A 23,590-nucleotide genomic window follows, 5' to 3' on the forward strand; every position below is an offset into this window, starting at 1 on the left:
TGTGAGAGTTGGACTATAACGTTGAGAATGGATGCTTTTGAACTGCGGTGTTGGAGAAGACTCTTGAGAGTCCCTTGGACTGCAAGGAGGTCCAACCAGTCCATCCTGAAGGAAATCAGTCCTGAATATTTATTGCAAAGACTGATGCTGAAGCTGAAGTTCCAATAGTTTGGCTACCTGATGCGAATAACTGACTTGTTTGAAAAGAGCCTGATGCTGAGAAAGATTGAAAGCAGGAGAAGGAGACGACAGAGGATGAAATGATTGGATGGCACCACTGACTCGATAGATGTGAGTTTGAGTAGCTCTGGGAGTTGGTGACGGACAGGGAAACCTTACCGCCGTCTGTAGGGTCACAAAGAGTCAGACACGACTGAGCAACTGAACTGAACAGAAAATGTTTTAAGCTTTAGCTGTATCATTAATATTTCCTTATAAGACATTAGAATAGAAAAACAGAATCAATGGCATCTATAGAACAATGGAAGCTGAAATTCAACTTAGAGAAAAACTTATGAAAAGGTAATCTTTAATACCAAAGATACAGGTATAAACAGGGAACAGGAAGCAGAATGGAATATGTATCCACAGGTGTTTAGCCAAAGCCTTAAGTTCAAACTCGGCCCATAGGAAACTTTGGACTGCAGTCTCTAGGCTGATATTCTATTACTACAGTCATCTATAGGGGTTAGATAAAACGTTACCACCCTTTCCCTCTAAAGACTTCCCTAGTGGCTCAGACGGTAAAGCGTCTGCCTATAATGCAGAAGACCCAGGTTCAATCCCTGGGTTGGGAAGATCTCCTGGAGAAGGAAATGGCAACCCACTCTACTATTCTTGCCTGGTAGGCTACTGTCCATGGGGTCGCAAAGAGTCAGACATGACTAAGTGATTTCACTTTCACTTTTCAACCTCTAAAGGTACTGAGGTGCCCAGAGCCAATATATGTTGCTTGCATTATTGGTACAAATATAAGGTACACCTTTTCATGACCCAAGTTCAGGCTTTCTAGTATGAAAGAACACAAATGCCAGACCTTAGGGTGTTCAGGCAATTAAACTATCTGCTCTTAAGTCCTTCACAAGGTCCAGTAAGACATAGCTTTCCTGGATAGAGAATTTTGCTTCACTTCCTGACACTGACTGACTTGAGGAGGGCATGGCAACCCACTCTGGTATTCTTGCCTAGAGAATTCCATGGACAGAGGAGCCTGGCAGGTCACAGTCTATAGGGTTGCAAAGAGATGACTGAAGTGACTTAGCACATACTGACACTGCCTGTACCCTACATACAGTTGCCTCACAGTAGCAGGGAACTCGGCAGCAGATTCTGACTGGAATCTGCCTCACTCTTCGTTCTAGCTGATTTCCTGTGATTCAGAAGTAGCAATAGGATCTGTCTTTGATTCTTCAAGCTGAAACACCACTGGCAGCTGAAGTTGCTAATTTACATGCACCTGGATTGTTATCCAGCAGAAGGTCAACTTTTGAAGCCAATCATGTGGAGTATTTCCCATATCCAGGGCCTCGTCTTGCCAGAAGCTACTCAAGTACCACAGACTACTGCCCAGAGCCGCCTGGATGCCTAGGAGACAAAGCACGCTTAGGAGAAGATCCTAAAGGCGGGCCTGCAACCTAGTCAGACTGGACCTGTGCGTCACGGTGTTATGAGAGCTGATTACCTTCTCTGCAAAATCCTGGGACTTTTATTGACTCTGGATAGAATCCTACAATTTGTTACATAAATTTATGATCCCACATCCAAGCTGAGACTGTTAAATATTCTTATAGCAATGGCATCAGCCCCAGGTTACTAAGTTTTAAGAGGACTGGAGAAGGAAATTGGTCAGAAAGGATCATATAAGTGATATAAGGTCTCATTCTGGCAGTGTGATAGTCAGAAACCTGTATTTAGACACTTGAGCTACTGTCTAGTCTAAGATTAACTGTGAAAAAGGTCACAACTATTGGAAGAACATTTCCTAGTAATAACTGGGGAGCAAGTGTTCACAAGAACACTGTTTAGCACAATGGGATGAGGGGAGGAAAACAATGCTACACAGGATAATTCAGCAGCTTGCCAAAACCAAGGACAGGAAGAAGGACTGAGGAACAGAAGTGACATTCTGTAGGCACACCTCACACATTATCCAAACACCTCACTGTATACTAGTGACCCCAAGAGCGGGAAGAGTATAGGTAAGCTTTAATGGCCTTGGAAAGGAGGGATACAATTTCTGGTACAAGAATATCTGAGGATAGATGATTTTGACCTATTAAAAAGCAGATCCTAGAGACTGAGTGGAGCCGCTGTAGGGAGACTGAAGCTGGAAAATTATGTCTTAAACAGGGAAATAGTAAACCAAAAGATGCAGGGGCTAGAGGAGAGTTATAAGAAAATATGAACATTGACATCTCTCATTCAGGACTGCCTGAGAATGAAAGTAATGGAAGAAAGTTTCCTGAAGCTAAAGAATTATTTGAGAGGACAATCCAGGAAGGAATGATAAAGTATCTCCAGCAAAAAGTATATTTACAATGAAATATTGACTTTTCAGCACCTGGTATTCAAAAATATGAGCTGGAAGACAACCAAACCAATTTCAAGTAGTGGAAACTGATAGCTGTGAGTTACCTGATCTGCTAAGAGCTGGGCTCATCACTAAAGAAGTCCTGCAGCTCATCTAGGTTGTGGGCCACCCTCCTCTGACCCTTATGCCCTCAGATCCACTGGAGTCTGAGGTGTGTGTTGGAGAGACGATGCTAATGGAGCCTCTGCCAAGCCCCAAGACACATGTCATCTTCCTGACTAATAGATGTGCTCTGTTTGAAAAGCCACTTCAGAGTTGCTGCTGGGCCTCTACAGACTCTGATACACCATCTAATTATGCAACATTAGCAGCCCATCAAGAACTGCAAACCTGATGATCCAAGCAGCCATAAAGATTGGATATGAATAGAAATCCTTAGGTAGCAACAGAACACACTGATCAGCTCTGCTCAGGTAAGAAGTTAGTACAAACTGGGCTCTTCCGGCAGCAGAAAGTTACAGTTGCATGAAGTTTATTAGGGGCCAACACCTGTGATATAAGAGAGAAGGAAGATGGATTGGGAATAGAATGCTGTCAGGCTAGCAGAGAATATTAGGTTAGCATGGTGGTCTACTAGAAAGCTCCACAGCCTGTTATCAGTTCTTCCTAGGGCGACAATGGTACCATGGTGCACCATCACCATATTGAGTCACTGTCTGGGCTTTGTCCTGAGAGGGATGTATCCTTGGCCATCACCACTGTGCCCACTCATCTGCTAGAAGCCTGTCAACATGAGCCCCCTCAGTAACTGAGAGGTTGGTGTATAATACCCCAGCTCCTTTTACACCTCAGGTATGAGAATTCCTAAGGCGATGGCATCCCACTCCAGTACTCTTGCCTGGAAAATCCCATGGACAGAGGAGCCTGGTAGGCTCCAGTCCATGGGGTCGCAAAGAGTCGGACATGACTGAGTGACCTCACTTTCACTTTTCACTTTCATGCATTGGAGAAGGAAATGGTACCCCACTCCAGTGTTCTTGCCTGGAGAATCCCAGGGACGGCGGAGCCTGGTGGGCTGCCATTTATGGGGTCGCACAGAGTCGGACACGACTGAAGCGACTTAGCAGCAGCAGCAGCAGGTGTCTTTTAAACCATTTCTCCATTTGCTCAGGTTAGTTTCCAGTAGTGATGGGCAGAGTGCACCTATACTAGATGCCTGCCTCTCTACCTTTTCCTTCCCTATTATACCAGCTTTCTCACATCTCTCAAATAAAGTACTTAAAATCAAAATTACATCTTTCAGGTCCACTTATAGAATAAGCATCACATGGTTTCTTCTATATGACGGGAATAGGGTAAACCTTCCCTCTTCAGAAAAATGTGAGAACAAAGACTTTCCTCCAATTTTCCAGCCAATGTTCCTGTGTGCACTCATGAAAACTCAGTCTAACATTTGCCAGTCTATTATTGCCTGATGCATTGCTATTGCCTGCCCTAATGGGTACTACCATTTACAAGACTGCATTCTTCCAAGTCTACAAAAAGTGGTGACCCAAACAAAGCCCTAGACAACACAAAAGGAAAATGAAAACCAAAGGAGGACCACTGAGTTTCTTGTAAAGGTCTTTGAGGTCTATAGGCAACACATCAAAATATATCCTGTGACACCAAACACTTTAGATGACATTGAATATTCAAGGTGCCCCTAACAGAGGAAGTTACACAAGAGAGAAGGGGCCCCCAGGGAAGCCTAAGTCTCAACCGATTGAAATTGTCTTTAAAACTTTTTAATAACAGAACATATTCAGGAGGAAATGAGAGGAAGAAAAGAAAACAGGATGCTCTGCAGCCAAGCTTCATTAGGTAGATACAGGAAACTTCTCTTAGCATTCTTACTCTTAGGTAGGAGTAAGAAAAGCTCACACATTTGGGGCTAAAATTAACTGTCAGAAGGAAGCACAAACAGAAAATTGGTTGGAGTCAGGGGAGGATGACACAAGTGGCCTGGTTGTCATTGCTATCGTCTCTAAGCCAGCTACCACTATTTGGAAAAGGACCTACCACTGGTAGTAACTGCATGCCTTCAGAAGCTGGCCTGGGGTACTGCTTCACTGCAGGAAAAGATACAATGATAACAACCTATGGCTCAGTGTGGCGCAGGTGCCAGGCTGCGATGAAAGCAATCGATTCCAAGGTACCAGTGGTCTCATCCCAAGAGGCTGACTCCTTGAGAGTCATGTTAGAGGCATTTGAGGAAGATCAGAGCATGAAGAACTGCTAGGAAGAACCCAGATGCAGAGCTGTGAAACTGGTAGGTAACCACAGTTCTCTAACTCCTGGTCAAGTACCCAGATGTCTGATTTCTGAGTGATTCCCTCTATTCCGCCAGCTCTCATGCATCTTCTCCACCTTAGTTTGATTCACATCTTCCAAAGAGGAAAGCCATGATCAAACTTCCAGCTAGTGATCAAAATTCCATCTAGTCTATAGTTGATCTCCTTGAGTAACTAAACTTCACTCTCAAAGAAAAAAAATATAGGCACTCCTCACTCCAGTCTCTTGGGAAACTGCAGGTGAATGGGGAATTTACAGAGCTTTTGGGTTGTCTGCTCATGACACGAAATGTCCAACAAGGAATTCACTTTTAAGAGAGCACATCCTTCTGAGCTCCCATTTTTCATGGCTAAGCTATTGGCATCAGCAGCTCATCTGGGGCTGACTCAAACTTTGTACAGTACCTGCAGAAATTCACTGCCAGATACAAACCCTTAGGAAATCCTTATTTGCTGCACTCATGTGGGAAAAAAAGCTTTCCAAAATGGGCAATGTTAATTCCATTCCCCCTTGCAGCCCTCTAGGTTGCAGTCTCCAAAGTTGTGCAACACTTACCAACCCATGAAAATGAAAAAAGATGTGTTTTTTCGTAATACCACTTGAACACAATATTCTTTAGGCTCTGGATAAAAATGACCTTAAAATGGATCCTTGAGTTGTAATGTAATTTAATAATTAGATTTAAATGAAATATTTTTTGCCCCAATTTTCTTATATATAATATGGTATGTTCTTGTAACTGGAATAAATCTTTGAAATGAAAAGCCTATGGTCCAACAAGAAGGAAAGACAAATCTGTTTTGCCAGATTCTAATGAAAAAGGGGGAGACTTGCTGTTAATTCATTTGAACTCTCCAACTGCTCCTCCTCCAGCCCCATATGGTGGCCTTGCTGAATACCCAACATAACCTCAGGCTTGGACTCCCTAGCCTGAGGGTCCAGAAATAGGAATGGTCTCTTCTTATCCCTATAAGGTTCTCAATTTGGCCAAGGAGCTACTGAAATGCAGAGAAGGCAATGGCAATCCACTCCAGTACTCTTGCCTGGAAAATCCCATGAATGGAGGAGCCTGGTAGGCTGCAGTCCATGGGGTCGCTAACACTCCAACATGACTGAGCGACTTCACTTTCGCTTTTCACTTTCATGCCTTGGAGAAGAAAATGTCAACCCACTCCAGTATTCTTGCCTGGAGAACTCCAGGGACGGGGGAGCCTGGTAGGCTGCCATCTATGGGGTGGCACAGAGTCGGACACGACTGAAGTGACTTAGCAGCAGCAGCAGCGGCTACCTGAAATGAGGCAGAGCATTATCTACTGAAGAACGTCCCATCAGAGATATGAACTCAGACTGGGCAGCTGACAGAATTGTTTTGCTTCCATACCCTTTTCAACTTCAGATTTATTGAATCAGAAGAATATGCCAACTTGTCAACATGACCCGAAGAGGATAAAAATGTCTTTTTAACCTACACCCCAATATGGACAGATATTAAGATTTGTTAAGTTCCCTCCTTGTTTCAGGAAAAAAAAAAAAAAAAAAAGCAGCTAGCAGGGAGGCAGATTGACGTCAGGAAGATATAGCTGTGCCTGCTGCAGCCTGCACCAAGGAGATATCAACGGTGGACCCTATTTTAAAAATGCAGAAGGTAGACCAAAGTTTAAACATTTACAAGGCTGTATTCTTTCAAGGCTACAAAAAGGGGTGGCCTAAATTAAGAAGCCCTAGAAAGTAAAGAAAAAGGAAACAAAAACCAAAGAGAATCATTGAGTTTCTTGAAAGGGTCTTTGAGGCCCATAGGCAACACACCGAAATATATCCTGTGACCCCACAGAACTTCCAGATGATGTTCAATATTCACAGTGCCCCTCACATTTCAGAGGACGAGAGAGAAGGGGTCCTGGAGAAGCCTATGTGTCAAACCAGTTAAAAGTGCTTTTAAAGTTTTAATCATGGGCCACATTTGGTAGAAAAAGGGAAGAAGGAAAGATGAAATAACAGGCTGCTCTGCTGGTTGCTACCTGGACACATGCAAGAGCTGGACCAAACTGAGGTCCCCTAAGAGGGACCAGCTACAGGAAGAGACCCTGTGCCCAAGCTTCACTCACAAGCTGTACCCGGCAGTTGGAGGGGGTAGGGGGAAAAACTGTCGCTGTGCAAATTGCAGACAGTCTCACTGGAATAGTGTGTCTTATCCTGAGTGAGGCTCTTGAGAGTGAAGGCAGCGTACAGCAGAAACTTCACATGCTTGCGCTCCCTGAAAATGCCAGTGACAAGGAAAAATGGGGGCCAGGGTTCCTTTAAATCTGAGTTCATTCAGTATTCCCCCTAAGAGCACAGCGTGACTAGTGAGGTTTGGAAATCTACTCTTGGCTTTCTGATCAATATGGGGGTCACCTAAGCTGTCCTAGATAATTCAAGAAGATCAGCCCTGGGTGTTCTTTGGAAGGAATGATGCTAAAGCTGAAACTCCGGTACTTTGGCCACCTCATGCGAAGAGTTGACTCATTGGAAAAGACTCTGATGCTGGGAGGGATTGGGGGCAGGAGGAGAAGGGGACAACAGAGGATGAGATGGCTGGATGGCATCATGGACTCGATGGACGTGATTTTGAGTGAACTCTGGGAGTTGGTGATGAACAGGGCCTTGTTCATCACCAACTCCCAGAGTTCACTCAAAATCACGTCCATCGAGTCCATGATGGTGTGCTCCAATTCATGGGGTCGCATGGATTCGGACACGACTGAACTGAACGGATTATGACAGTTCTTACCCCATAAGCTAACAATAAGAAGTGTGCCAAAGACCAAACATTTTCATACTGATTATACAGTCAAGTACCAACCAGGAGCTTCCCTGATAGCTCAGCTGGTAAAGAATCTGCCCCCAGTGCAGAAGACCCCAGTTCAATTCCTAGGTTGGGAAGATCCACTGGAGAAGGGAAAGGCTACCTACTCCAGTATTCTCGGGCTTCCCTGGTGGCTCAGATGGTAAAGAATCTGTCTGCAATGTGGGAGACGTGGGATTGATCCCTGGGTTGGGAAGATCCCAAGAGAAGGGAATGGCTACCCACTCAAGTATTCTGGCCTGGAGAATTCCATGGACTGTATAGTTCATGAGATCACAAAGAGTCAGACATGACTGAGTGACTTTCACTTTCACCAATCAGGGAAACGACCAGTGGGGTGGTCTGGACAGTGAGGTGGGGCCGGGACTCCATTGATTATCTGGCCCAACATGTAACTTCTTTAACAGGGGTGCTCCAATTATACTCTGGATCTCCAGATATCAATGTTGAGTTGGGACCTGTGTCTCAGTCATAAAATATTTGGAAAAAGACAACAGCACTGATGCCCCAGCTACATAGAATTTGGCCCTTTGGAGAAGTGAGAAATCATAACCATGTACACTTGCTATATACCTGGCATGAATCATGTACCTGGCATCACCAACTCAATGGAAATAAGTTTGAGCAACCTCCAGGAGATGGTGAAGGACAGGGAAGCTTGGCATGCTGCATTCCATGGGGTCACAGAGTCAGAGATGACTTAGCAACTGAACAACAGCAACACTTGCCATAGTGTTGTAGAGTCTTTCATCCAGGGCATGCTCATGTTCTCTAGTCCTGATTTCTAAGTCTGAAATGAGGCTCACATCTGGAAACCTGGCAAGAAATCATGCCTATTATGACTGCCCTGAGCCTTATCCATATCTGACTTCTGGTTGTATATGTTGAGCCATGTCTTTAGTATGTTGAGCCATGTCTTTAGTAGCCTGTCTTGCCCTTAAGAAAACAGCTAATAGAACAAGGCATCCCCTTCTCCCTGGTCAGCCCTGTTCAGGTGGTTGAGCACTGCCACCTAGTTTATATTATTCTTGATGATGCCATCCTCCTCATTGCTTTTGAAGAATCTAGATTTGTAATATATTTATTTTTCAGCCCAAGCCTAAAGAGAATTTCTGATTCTGGTTCCTTCCCATCAGTATATTTCTTACTGTTTTAGAAATGAGACTGTCCACTGGGTCTTTCTTGGGAGAGTCATCTGGTGGGTTTTATATCCCTGCATGCCAGCATCCCTGCCTTTTTTTTTTTTTTTTAACTTCATAGTCTAGAGCTTTAACTGATGCTGGGAGGCTTCTCTGCTAATTCCTGTTATCAGCCATTTATCACAAGATCTGTTAACCACCTCCTCTTAGGATTTTATAATGCTCACAAGACCAAGAGGAGGTCTGAATTCATGATATGCAACCTGATGTCAGGGCCTTTCAAGACAATTTGGTCCTTTCAATGGATAGACTGAAGTACAGATAAACATCTGAAGTCAAGATATTTCATGATAAAACTGAAGTGTGGCTCTCAAACAATGGCCCATGCATTCTATTATGGAAGTCAAGAGCAGATTTAATTTTTTAGCACAACTCCTACTAAGATTATAGAAGTGTGTTCTCAGATGTTGGATTTGAAAAAAAAAAAATGGTAAGATGGAGAAAGGCTAGGTTTTATCTCAATTGGTCACAATGCCCCAAAGTCTCACCGTGGAGAAGAACTTAATTCAAAAATGATTTCATGTCTTCCTGTCTGCTTAATGAAAATTTGAACTAGGATAGCTTTTGCTAGCCAGCCTCACAAATCAAAGTCTGAAAGATTACCTAATCAAGGAATAAAAGGCCTGTGGGACCATTCAGTAACTTGTTTCCTCCAGGCACAGCCTAGTAGCTGGACTTGTCAAATGTGTTAAACAGTTCAGTTGGTAGAGAATCCCCCTGCAGTGCAGGAGATTCAGGTTCAGATCCCTGGGTGGGGAAGATCCCCCATAGAAGGAAATGGCAAACCACTCCAATATTCTTGCCTGGAAAATCCCATGGACAGAGGAGGTTGTTGGGCTCTAGTCCATGGGACTGCAAAGAGTATGACACGAGTTAGCAAATAGTAAGGCAGGTAAACTAAGATCATGGCATCTGGTACCATCACTTTATGGTAAACAGATGGGGAAACAGTGGAAACAGTGACAGACTATTTTTATGGGGCTCCAAAAATCACTGCAGATGGTGACTGTAGCCATGAAATGAAAAAAACACTTGCTCCTTGGAAGAGAAGTTGTGACCCACCCAGACAGCATATTATAAAGCAGAGACATTACTTTGCCAACAAAGTAATGTCCATCTAGTTAAGGCTATGGTTTTTCTAGTAGTCATGTACAGATGTGAGAGTTGGACTATAAAGAAAGCTGAGTGCCAAAGAATTGATGCTTTTGAACTATGGTGTTGGAGAAGACTCTTGAGAGTCTATGGAGAGACCAGTCCATCCTAAAGGAAATCAGTCCTGAATATTCATTGGAAGGACTGATGCTGAAGCTGAAACTCCAATTCTTTGGCCACCTGATGTGAACAACTGACTCATTTGAAAAGTCCCTGATGCTGGGAAAGATTGAAGGTGGGAGGAGAAGGGGACAGAGGATGAGATAGTTGGATGGCATCACCAACTCAATGGACATGAATTTGGGTAAACTCCGAGAGCTGGTGATGGACAGTAAGGCCTGGTGTGCTGTAGTCCATGGGGTCACAAAGAGTAAGACATGACTGAGCAACTGAACTAAATTGAACATTGACTGGAACTTTAATGCTACAAGAAACTTCTGCTGATACCTTTAATCAGGAACATCATGATCTATAAATTTCCTTACCATGGGCTTGTGATAATACCAGATCAAGTATGGCCTGGGTTCACATTATATGGACTGATCTCAGGAAATCTGTCAGCTACCATGTCCAACTCATCACAGTCAGCCTGTACGAAAAAGTTTTGCTTCTCCAGGAATACTCTGGAAAGGCAAGGACACAGTGTTAACCCTATTTTCTTTGAATAGGGATCATAAGTTTCTGGAGTAGGAAGCCAGATATCATCTGTGGCCAGTTTTAGAGGATGACCAGCAGTAGTTAATTAAATTATGGCATGTTATTCTGGAATAAGGATTCTTCTAGTGTGTTTCATGGGACTACTTGGTTACCACATGGTTTCATTTCTTCTGCATAAGTACTTTCATTTCTGAAGATACTTCCCCATTTTGTTAAATTAAGGTCTCAAATGTTCTTGGTTTGAAAGTGAACTTGGTTTGAAGTTGCTCAGTCATGTCCAACTCTTTGAGACCACAAGGCTCCTCTGTCCATGGGATTTCCCAGGCAAGAACACTGGAGTAGGTTGCCATTTCCTTCTCCAGGGGATCTTCCCGACCCGGGGATCAAACCCCAGTCTCCCACATTGCAGGAAGACTCTTTTACCGTTTGAGCTACCAGGGAATCCCTGTTCTTGGTTTATCCAACTGCTAAGTAAGAAAATCCTCAGGCCCCCCTGTGTTATGGTTTTCCACAGCTTAAGACAAAGGAACACTTGAATGTTCAGGACCTTCTCTTGAGGAGTCTGCCAGTAAGGATGGTAGTTACAATCTCCAGCTATCACACCTCTAGGTTGCTTGAAGCATTCACACCAAGGCCATTCTCTCCCCAGGCTATTCACAGCTAATGATTATTCATGATGCATCTGGGCCTTTCCTGCTCTTTGAAATCTTATCTACATTTGTATCATGGCCCCATCTTGCAAGGGCTGCACCCAAGGACAAAGTGGCTAGCATACATACATGAAATGGTCTAAGACCGGTTTCTAGTTGACTGGGGAATTTTGACAATTCAAGTACTCCTGAAGAGTCACACCATTTAAGCAAGGTTTGGCAAGACTGTCTTGGATGCTTTTCTGGAAATATTTATCTTCTAGGTCCAACCTAGAACAGACTGATGGCTCTCTCAGGCTCCCAAGTCTTCTTTCATATCTCCTTTCATGAAAGCATTTGCCCAAGCTTTGCACCTTTAATCTCATCTTGGCATCTGGTACTTATAGGATCTGGTGTTATAAAAACTGATGTGCCTACTAAGGTTGAGAAAAATACTCCCATTTCTTGCAGAATTCTCAGTTTGTTGTGGAGACATGTTTTACCATTTCTAATTCTTAGATGGTTTAAAACCAGTACTAGTGTTTTCTCCTTAGTTTTATACGCCTTCCTACCACTATTGTTTCACGCCAATTTGGTTTACTAAAAGGGTAAAAGGACATACAGAGAACATGATTTTGCTTTGTTTAAAAAAAAACAAACATTGAAATGAACTCTGAATTTCACACCCCTAGTCATAGTGGCCAGCACAGCCTAACAACCTCTTTTGGAAATCAAGAATGGATTTAGGTGTCCAGATAACACAATCCTTTAAATACAGGAGGGTGTTCTCTGTTGTTGGTGACACTGCATGGAGGTTGCAAAACTGATTCTACCTGTGATCTATCTTCCAAGGAGCTTGAAGATAGATGTAATATGCTTGTCACAATGTCAGTGATGGATGTAAAATCTTCCAGGCATTTTATGTTTTGTACAAAGCACCCTCAATATTGCCAGTTCTCATTTTCATGAGGAATGTAAGGTGACTTCAAGGCAGAGGCACAGTTACCAATCTTACCTCTTAGGATGTAACATAATGTTTCCCAACTGAGTCTTCAGTAATACCTGTGGTTTTAAAGTTTGGTTGATTCTGTCAATTTTATGTAAACAGAAGCAATGATGGGGGCCAAGTGATTTGCATTCTGGAACTAGTATGCATCTTTAGACAAGTTTGAAAAAGAAGCATAAGTCAGTATCTTTAACACAAAGATATGTTAAAGATACTGATTTTAAAATGGTTGAGGAGAAAAGGCAGGTAGAGTGGCAAGTGAAGTTAGAGGATGTTGTTCATGATCTGGTCTTCTAGGTAAACTTCCCTACATAATTTTTTAGTTTTAAGAAGTATAAAGCACCTCAGCCAAGACTATGAAATCTTAGGGTATGGATCCTGAAGTTCAGGCAAAGGGAGTGCAGCAGCAAAGTTGCCCTGTGTCAGGACCTCAGTGTGTGCCTTTTTATTGGGGTTCCTTCCCTTCACATGACCTTCAAACTACATGCACTTGTATCCTTGTTTCAAGCTCTGCACCTGTGGGAGGACTCAGACTATGGTAATCAGTTTGAAAGACTAAGGTAATCAGTTTGAAATACTAAGTGTGATCATTGGTCTTTGAGGTAAGTGGTTATAGACAGGCTAGTGTCTTCTATTCTGTCCAGTTATAGGAAGATGTTATAATTCTTCTATGTGAACTTTCTGGCCATAGAGGCAAAAGTCATCCAGGCTGATTATAGAAACATTCATTCCACTGCCATCAGTAACCCAGGTCCAGCTTTAAAAATCAGCTCTCAGTCTTTGGACCCATCCTGAATGAGTCATGGGATGGAATGTTATAGATTACAGATCCAGTTGGTACACACAGCCCACCAGAAATGATGCAAAGCCAAGAGTCTTTCTATATATTGTGTATGTATATATTATATTGACCCAAGTTAAAATCATTTACCAATTTTTCTAAATTACTAGTATATAAAAGTCCCCAGAAGTGTGATATTACCATGTTTGCCTACTTCACTTGCAGACTTCACCTCCAGACAGAATTTTTACCATGCCCTAGTAGTTATGCAATGGCACCCCACTCCAGCATTCCTGCCTGGAAAATCCCATGGATGGAGGAGCCTGGTGGGCTGCAGTCCATGGGGTTGCAAAGAGTCAGACAAGACTGAGTGACTTCCCTTTCCCTTTTCACTTTCATGCATTGGAGAAGGAAATGGCAACCCACTCCAATGTTCTTGCCTGGAGAATCCCAGGGACAGGGGAGCCTGGTGGACTGCCGTCTATGGGGTTGCACAGAGTCAGACACGACTGAAGCAACTTAGCAGCAGCAGCAGTAGTGATGCCATGAGGCCTTCAGTGGGGAAAAAAAAAAAGAAAAAGCAAAGACAAAAAACTGCACCCACTGCATGGTGGACGCTGATGCAGTACAGGATCCTTCCACGAAGGGCTTGTTGCTTCTGGGTGTGGTTTATGTAGCCCGTATCAGCTCCTTCATGGATTGTTTCAGCTGTAGAGGGCCACCTCATGCCTAAGGTCATGTATCTTCCCAGACTGGCCTGTATCTATAACCAAACTATGTGGCAAGATCAAGGTATAGCCATATAAACAGGATTCTAGCTCTAGAGCTTCCCTTGTGAATGGTTGAGGCTTTTTTGGGATCTATACCACAGAATAGAGTAGAAGGAAGCAGGAGTGTGCAGAGGAGGACAGAATTTGGAACAACATTACCCCAAGTGTATACTCTTCCTTAATTTAGCTCCCTCAAGAAGGCTAAAATCTTAGGCTATCCCTCAAACTGCCATACCTTAAGAGTAACTTCATTATCTGTAGTTAAACATATCCTCATATTGTTATCCATAAATCTTTAATATGTGAATTTTAATGTGTATTAAGACTCTGATCCCTTATACCACAATCAGGTAGTCACCACTGTGTTTTTAACTATCCCTACTATCTAGGATTTGGACTAGATTACCTTTCTTGCCTCTTGTGGCTGAAGTTACTTGGGTTCACATAGCAAGCAGTTCTCAGGGAAGCTCTACCAAGTCCCATTAGCACACCTTCTCATGATGTGTGTCTGGCCTTTCTTTTATCACTGCACACACTAGACCATTTGTGGTAGTTAATACTGCAAGGCTCATGTTTGCTAGATGAGTGGCAGCTTTGTGATATAACCGAAGCCTAACTACTGTAACTAAGATCGTGGCATCTGGTCCCATCACTTCATGGGGTAATAGATGGGGAAACAGTGGCAACAGTGTCAGACTTATTTTGGGGGGCTCCAAAATCACTGCAGATGGTGATTGCAGCCATGAAATTAAAAGATGCTTACTCCTCGGAAGGAAAGTTATGACCAACCTAGGTAACACATATTAAAAAGCAGAGACATTACTTTTCCAACACAAAGGTCCATCTAGTCAAGGCTATGGTTTTTCCAGTGGTCATGTGTGGATGTGAGAGTTGGACTGTGAAGAAGGCTGAGCACTGAAGAATTGATGCTTTTGAACTGTGGTGCTGGAGAAGACTCTTGAGAGTCCCTTGGACTGCAAGGAGATTCAACCAGTCCATTCTAAAGGAGATCAGCCCCGGGATTTCCTTGGAAGGAATGATTCTAAAGCTGAAACTCCAGTACTTTGGCCACCTCATGCGAAGAGCTGACTCATTGGAAAGACCCTGATGCTGGGAGGGATTGGGGTCAGGAGGAGAAGGGGCTGACAGAGGATGAGATGGCTGGATGGCATCACTGACTCGATGGATGTGAGTCTGAGTGATCTCTGGGAGTTGGGGATGAACAGGGAGGCCTGGCATGCTACAGTTCATGGGGTCACAAAGAGTCAGACACAACGGAGTGACTGAACTGAAACTGAACGGAACTACTATAATGCCTTAGCACTGATTTTCCATTGATACCGTCACACTGGTGATGGATTTAGGTATTTTCATCTGTGCCATTGGCTGAATGTCAAGGGGAACCTTTCCCTAACATGGAACAACTTGACCAATCTTCTACGGATGGGACGTTGGCTGTGATACTCAAAGATGCACCAGCTAGATCCTCTCCCTTGAAGGACTTACTGTTCAGCTACAGAGAAGGCACTCAGTAGACAGTCTTCAACCATCAACTCCTCCAGTGTGTGACTATGGTACAGGTTTAACCTGAGGTTAAATGCTTTTAGGAGAGCAATCCACGGCCAGTGACTAAGCAGGAGAGTTTATATGAAAGCTTGACCCTCTTAGTCCAATGAGGAACAACTCCTACAGGTTATTCTAAGTTTAGAGGACCTTCTCTCTGCCAGGTTGGCAGGGACTTTGGGGCTAAACTATACACTTAGTTTTGGTGGCCTCATGTCCTATTCTAGAGCTGTGCCGAGAAATCCTATCTGGTTTCTTTGCTCAATTTAACATGCACAATAGTTCTTGCCAAGTCAGTAGGATTATCATGGAATGTCTTCTACTGTAGTTTATGTGGCAGCCACAGAGGTACCCTCCTCTGATCTCCCCTCCAGAACAACTGACCTCCATCTGTCCCTCCTTCAGGATGCAATCATGTTCAAGTTAAGTCCATGCTTTTCCTAGGAGCTCCTATCCAGTAATTCGGCACTGTGCGAGAAGTGAAGCCTGACCATTTTCATTCAAAGAAGATTCTTCTAGAGGTACTCCTTGTGCTGAGACTCCCTGCTGGGCTGCCTGAAGCTTTCTCAGTTCACTATAGTTCTGAAGTCCTCCCTATTCAATTCTTCCTCCCCACTTTTTTTCCACAAATCTTAGACCTATAAACAGTGAAAGGTTTCTCTCTACCTAATCCTGCCGCTCCCCCCTTTCTTAGTGGTTGACCCCAATAAGTCTTCTGAACTTCTAATTCCGTTTTGGGTTTGACACAGCATTGTAAGTCAAGATTTGGTAAAATGAGTTTCCGATTGTTTCCAGTGCTCCCATGAAGGTCCTGGGGTGAGGATACTTCTACTGAACTACTGGATCCTCTTCAGAACCTGGAAAACTTTCACCCAGCCAAAGTCTTCTTGGTTCTGAGAGAAAATAAAATCTATTAACTCATGTGATGATGCCAGGTCTTAGTCTGATCTAAGGAGCAGGCATGTCAAGGTTCAGTCCCTAGAAGCCTTTAATTTGTGACAGGATAAAGTAAAATCTTCAAGAACTACCAAAGTCAAGGGAATTCCCTCTGACATAAGAGTGCTGAATTTGTGCAGAGCTGGTCTCAGCCTCTGACAGAATTTTAGTCATACAAGTTGAACATATTTCTTATGTTCCAGACTATTAGGTATACTTCAGTTATTGACCTTAACAGTTCAAGATTTCACAGAACTACAGGGCCAAGTATGAGCTCTACATTGCTTCTTGGCAATATTTAAGTCCAACAAGCTCAGTCCTTACGTCCATATATTCCTAAAATAGACACAACCATCTCCACTCTGAAAACAGGACTTTGTTCACTAGTAACCTCAGAAGCCAATGTTTTTAGTTTTAGTAGGTACCTCAGGACTCAAAGTGGTGGTTGACATATAACTGACATCACCTTTTAAAGGAATTAGTGCCAGAGAGCTTAATGGCTTCTTTGTTGTTCTGCTGCTGCCCTGCACCCAAAGACAGCCTCCTACATGGATTTCAGAGAGTCAAGATTCCCTTTCCCAGTTAGTCCATGTGCTCCACTGCATGGCTAGTATGATTCATATGAAGGAGTACATACCATTTAGACTGATGTTATAGTACTGATGTAATCCATAGCCCACCATATGCCAACATGGTACCATGAAGCCCATGGTGAGGACATGCATATTTTTATAGTGTAAACACTGTTAAGTGTAGGCTTTGGCAAACATGTAAGGATATCAAGGAAAGCAGATTCATAGATGACAAGATGCCAAGGTTGACTTATTTGCACCTGATGATAATAGTGGACAGAAGCTAAAAGATTCTCACAGTATCAAAGAAAGGAAGCCAAATCTTCCCATTTACTGGATATCTGGATGTGAAACTTTAGGATAAGAAATAGAGGTTAGAGGAGCACATGAAAAACACTCAAGCAGGTGTCTTGCAGGATTCTTTCACACTGGTCCCAGAGGATCATGAGGAATTTCATATGTAGTATGTCAGTTAAAGCTGGAGAGACAGGCTGCATGAATGAGTAAACTTTTCAGAATTATTTGCAGTCTATCCCAGTCACTACACCTTTAGAATTGGCTTAACTACTGCTTGACCATTGCACTTGAGTTTGCAAGACATAAGACAGTTTTGTCTGTGTGGAATGTAAGGTGTTTGTCCCTTTGTATCCTGCTTTCAGTCCCTATAAGGAGGGGAAAGAACAGTTCTCATATAAGACTGCTGGGCTATTTGGTTTGGGTTGGGGGAATCTTAGCAGGAAGTCAACAGGAAGAGGGGACATCAGGGCAATTATTCCCTTGGCAACCACTGGTGAATAGAAGAACTTTCATGCATAAATAAAAGCTTATTTCTCACAAAGCAGTGAGCTTCTCCCTGCCAGAATCTAGTATACATACTTCCCTTTTCTTTTGAACCTGGGATGATACATCTTTTATTGTTTAGTCTTCCATTACTACTAACTCTGGGCTATTGCATTCTCCCTTTATAAATAAGATCTTCATTGAGTTACTCTAGTTTTGACTATGCTATTTTTTCTTGGGCTCCCTGACTAATACGGAGCCAGCTCTGTATTATACTTTTCTTAGCCATCCTGTCGTGTGGATATTGCTTATTCAAGGGTTAAGCCTTGAGATTTTCTATAAAATTCCTAACACTGAAGAATTCTTCAAATGTTCACCTTCACAGTTCTTTTGACTCTTTTGTTCTGTGTTAATGCAGTAGTCAGCAGTGATAATAGAGTAGTATCATTGGGGAACAGGGTTGGAGTAAATTACTGAATACAAGAGCTATCCTAAAATGCTCAGAATTGACCGATTAGATTTAGAGAAGTTAGATTCTACATATAGATGAAACATTTAGAAATTCATAAATTACCACTTGTTTTGAAAGGCTCTAAACCATTATATTTGCATAATGAATACCATGCAGATAGGTCTTCCCTGGTGGCTCAGTTGTAAAGAGTCCACTTGGCAATGCAAGAGGTGTGGGTTTGATCCCTGAGTAGGGAAGTGCCCCTAGAGAAGGAAATGGTAACCCACACTCCAGTATTCTTGCCTGAGAAATCCCATGGACAAAGGACCTGGTGGGCTACAGTCCCTGGGGTCTCAAAAGAGTCCGACACAACTTAGAAATTAAACTGCTACCACCACCATGCAGATAAAGCATAATATTAGTTTCAAGTATGTTCTTTCTCAGGTGATGTCTACATATAAGTCAAGACCCACCATTTAATAGCCATATGAAGGTGGCTGGATGTTGAGCCTCAAGCCAACATTTTCACTCTCCTCTCTGCCGTCCATGAGGTTGCAAAGAGTTGGACACAACTGGGCCATTGAACAACAGCAGCAATGAAGATGTGCAATCCTGTTTCAGCTTGTTCAAAGATGCTTCCTACATAGATCTTTATAGGCTGGGGTTCTTATTTTCCCACCCATAAAAATGTTAAAGGTGTAGTTTAGTGCAGAAAAGACTAAAGCGTAGACTTGAGTTCTCAAATCTGAACTACCACAGATGCCTGAACTCCTTGGCTGGTTTATTTTATTGTATTTCACTAGACCTGACTGTGAAGAAGGCTGAGCGCTGAAGAATTAATGCTTTTGAATTGTGGTGTTGGAGAAGACTCTTTAGAGTTCCTTGGACTGCAAGGAGATCCAACCAGTCCATTCTGAAGGAGATCAGCCCTGGGATTTCTTTGGAAGGAATGATGCTAAAGCTGAAACTCCAGTACTTTGGCCACTTCATGCGAAGAGTTGACTCATTGGAAAAGACTTTGATGTTTGGAGGGATTGGGGGCAGGAGGAGAAGGGGATGACAGAGGATGAGATGGCTGGATGGCATCACTGACTCGATGGACGTGAGTCTGAGTGGACTCCGGGAGCTGGTGATGGACAGGGAGGCCTGGCATGCTATGATTCATGGGGTTGCAAAGAGTCAGACACGACCGAGCCACTGAACTGAACTGAGACCTGAGTATCAAATAACAACAACAACAACAACAAAAACAACAACAACAACAACAACAAAAAAAAAGTAAAGTTTAAGAACCAGGGCTTAATTCAACTCAAATTTATACAGGAGGATCGTCTAGAATATATATGATATTCTAACAGTTGTAAAGGCAGCACCTCCAAATCTCTCATTGATAAACAGTCATGGAGACTTGTTATTAAAACATATGCAGACTTGCCCCATTTGAAATTCCAAGAGGCATCATCTTTATGATCTTCGAAAGCTAGAGATCAAAGAAAAGCAACTTAAGAGACCAAGCCCAGAGTCTTAAAGAGGATGGCTGAAGAATGAGTCTTCAATATCACAGTACCAGCTCTTCCTGAAGGGTAGATGGGGTGTTGTTATAATTCAGCTTAGTCCACTACTAGGCCTGATCTGATGCGCTCTCTTTACAAAAGATATGATACTGGAGCCAGTCGTCAGGCAATTCCAAGCTTTACTACTGGCTCAGGCACAAGCAGGAGGGAAGTCCTGCAGAGAAGGGGCATCATCAACATGATGGTTCTCTGGATACAGTGAATAGGAAGAGCCTAGTTATGGACAATATGTTCCATCTTAAAACTGGAAGGATTTTTGAAAAAAAACAAAACAAAACGCCAGAGGCCGACTGTGTTCTGACAACCTGTGCTGATTGGGAGGATGAGAAAGGAAGATGCTCAGAGGGGAAGGATGAATGACCTTGATGTCAGTTTACCTAAAATATGGCTTTATTGTGAGTGACTTAGTGCTTCTAATTATTTCTGCATCGTCACACATCCTCACAGTGGAATAGGCTCCATGGTCATGAAGCAGGAGCAGTTTAAAGAGTTCAAAGAAAGACAGGAGAAAAGCTACCAGTCCAGAACCCTAGCAAAAGTGACAAGCAAGGTGGAAATCCTCAAGAGCAGAAGATAGGGGGATCCTCAGGTGTAATGGCCAAGGCTCAGCATAGCTGCCATTTTACCATCTCAGCAGGGGTGAAGTGGTGGAGAGAAAAAGCCAGTGGCCAAGATAAGCTGGTCTATTCCTTAATTCCTATTCCAGAGATCCTGGAATGCAAGCTTCTTGCCAAGGATGCCTACAGAACATGAAGATATAACTGTAATCATAGGAAGTCTATTTTCAGAGGCATAAAGCTTAGTCTTGCAATGCTGGCCACATAGCTCAGATTCCAGTTGTTGCAAAACCAAAAATGTTAGAGGATGTCACTTCTGACCTTCACCTGGAACCAATGCTACTTTGATAATATTTTACTCTGGGAAGTTTTCCAGTCAAAGACAGGAGAATCATATGGCAAACCTACTAGGCTTACAGGAGCTACAAGAAGGCATCATAGGAGATATAAACTAATCTGTCCCCTAGTAGGTATAATATTTTTTCCCCTTGCTTTAAGTATCAATTTTCCTACACTTGACTTATTTGGGAAGTTTAAGTCTGCAGGTTTGTCCAAACTCAACTGGCCAATAGAATTGTCAACACCCAAGGGAACTTCTAACAACTTTTTCTGCCAGGCCCTAACCTCAAGGTAGCTGGAATACTGGATGGAGGGGGCCAAACATTTGTTTTTGACTGGTAAAGCAAATGAGCAGAGGACTTTAAGTCAGAGAAAGGCTTATTCTACATTAAGATTGTTAAGTAGCTAGCATTTGGGGGTGTACATTCTATCCAATGTTGTGAACATGGGCTGCTGTTATCTTAAATCCAGACATTATAAGCTTGAGATGTCTAGAATTTGACTTAGTTCAGTTCAGTCACTTAATTGTCTGACTCTTTGCAACCCCATGGACTGAAGCACACCAGGCTTCCCTGTCCATCACCAACTCCCAAAGCTTGCTCAAACTCATGTCCATTGAGTTGGTGATGCCATCCAACCATCTCATCCTCTGTCATCCTCTTTCTCCTCCTGCCTTCAATTTTTCCCAGCATTAGGGTCTTTCCTACTGAGTCAGTTCTTCACATCAGGTGGCCAAACTATTGGAGTTTCAGCTTCAGCATCAGTCAGTCCTTCCAATGAATATTTAGGACTGATCTCCTTTAGGATAGACTGGTTGGATCTCCCTGCAGTCCAAGGGACTCTCAAGAGTCTTCAACACCACAGTCCAAAAGTATCCACTCTTCAAACTCAGCTTTATAGTCTAACTCTCACATCCATCATATTCATACATGATTACTGGAAAAACCATAACTTTGACTAGACAGACCTTTGTTGGCAAAGTAATGTCTCTGCTTCTTATAAGTTGTCTAGGTTGGTCATAGCTTTTCTTCCAAGGAACAAGTGTCTTAATTTCATGGCTGTAGTCACCATCTGCAGTGATTTTGGAGCCCAAGAAAATAAAGTTTCTCACTGTTTCCATGGTTGCCCCATCTATTTGCCATGAAGTGATGGGACTGAATGCCATGATCTTAAGTTTTCTGAATTTTTAGTTTTAAGCCAACTTTTCCATGCTCCTCTTTCAACTTTCATCAAGAGGCTCTTAACAAAGCATGGCCCTGCCAATCAGAACAAGACCCATTTCCCCCCAATCAGTCTCTCCCATCACGAAGATTCCATAAGCCTCTTCTTATTTATCAGAGGGCAGACAGAATGAAAACCACAGTCACAGAAAGCTAATCAAATGGATCACATGGACCATATCCTTCTCTAACTCAATGAAATTATGAGCCATGCCATGTAAGGTCACCCAAGATGGAAGGGTTATGGTGGAGAGTTCTGACAAAACTTGGTCCACTGGAGAAGGCATTGGCAAACCACTTCAGTATTCTTGCTTTGAGAACCCTGTGAACAAAGTTTGACTTAGAAGCCTCACTTTGAAAAAGTAAGGCCTATTTGAAGTTTAAATACTGCTTGGAACTGCAGAGAGGGTAATATATTTTTTAAGTGGAGAAAGCCAGATACTCCTGGAAGCCACCATCACAAGTTGGAAGTAACACTAGGTTTCCAGGACTGAAAATGGTAGAAACTAGGAAGCAATGGTTTTAGCAAAAATCAAGGTGATGTGTACAAGTTCTACACTAGTGAGCATCAACAAGGGGAAAATTGGGGATTGAGAAATGGAGACCCTAGATAGCAGCAGTCCTCTAGAACTGAAGAGTATGTGACTGCCTAAGGCAGGGAGTTGCATGCTGTTGTTCATAGCTAGTGAGAGATCTCAGAAATTAGTATAGCTACTGAGAGATCTCAGAAAGTAGAGAAGCATTCCATGAGAATAATTGAAGTTCGTCTTTTTATTCCCACCAGGAACACCCAGACTGAACATTCTAATACAACTTCACTTAGGACCTGTCTAAGACCCAATGACTAGGTCTTTCTGGAGGTAGTTTTGTCATATTTCTTTGGAGCCCAAGGACAGTATTTGGGAATATTCCCAGAGTTTTGAACAAGAGTACAGATGTCCCCAAAACGGTTTGCTAATAAATTGTGCTAGACTACACACAGTGAGCCCAAGAAGAAGCACAGTAACCTGACATATAGCCCCAAGCAACTCCTCTGCTCATGGCCCACAGAGCTCTATCTTCTGCTTGTTAGTTGAGCTTCTAAATTGTCACTTCACAGCCAGAGTTAGTGATAGACCAATCACCTATGGGACAACTAAGCTCATCCTCTTAACAGGCTGCACAGCCCCTTGATTACCTCCATCAATTCATCACCACTGCCCAGAACACAGGATACCATAGACTTTATTCCAGGTTGAGGATTTTTTTTTAACTGCCCGTGAGGAGTATAAATCAAGTAATTATAAATTACTTATCTCCAAACATGTGGGCTCCCTATTCTAGGCTTATCAGCCACGTGCCCCAGCAATATTCCCCAAGCCTGCCATCCTAACCCCCACCAGGAAAGCTCATTATAGTTGCAAATTCCTCCTGGTCTTTACTCCCAAGGAACAGCCCTCTCTGACACTTATTCTCAGCATGTAACATCCTGGAAACCTCTCTCCAGTAGAAAGACATTTACAATTGTTCCATTCTCTGGGGTAGTGGTAGATGTTGGCGTCTTTTTACCACTGATATACCTTCTAACTTTGGAAGTCTCAGGTAGCCACTGAACAAATAATTGATTTGTATCTGTTCCCAGTAGTTACTCAGTTGAACCATAATCATTGAAATTCTCAAAATATGAGAACAACTCAAGGCTCTTTCTGCTGTAGA

At 42.9% G+C, this 23,590-nt stretch overlaps 1 non-coding gene across 1 annotated transcript; it reads left to right on the forward strand.

Moving 5' to 3' along the window:
* TRNAY-AUA lies at positions 726–797 on the forward strand. Its single transcript has one exon. It is a non-coding gene; the product is annotated as a tRNA-Tyr (tRNA).

Source organism: Capra hircus, chromosome 3, assembly GCF_001704415.2.
Source record: "Capra hircus breed San Clemente chromosome 3, ASM170441v1, whole genome shotgun sequence".
NCBI lineage: Eukaryota > Metazoa > Chordata > Mammalia > Artiodactyla > Bovidae > Capra > Capra hircus.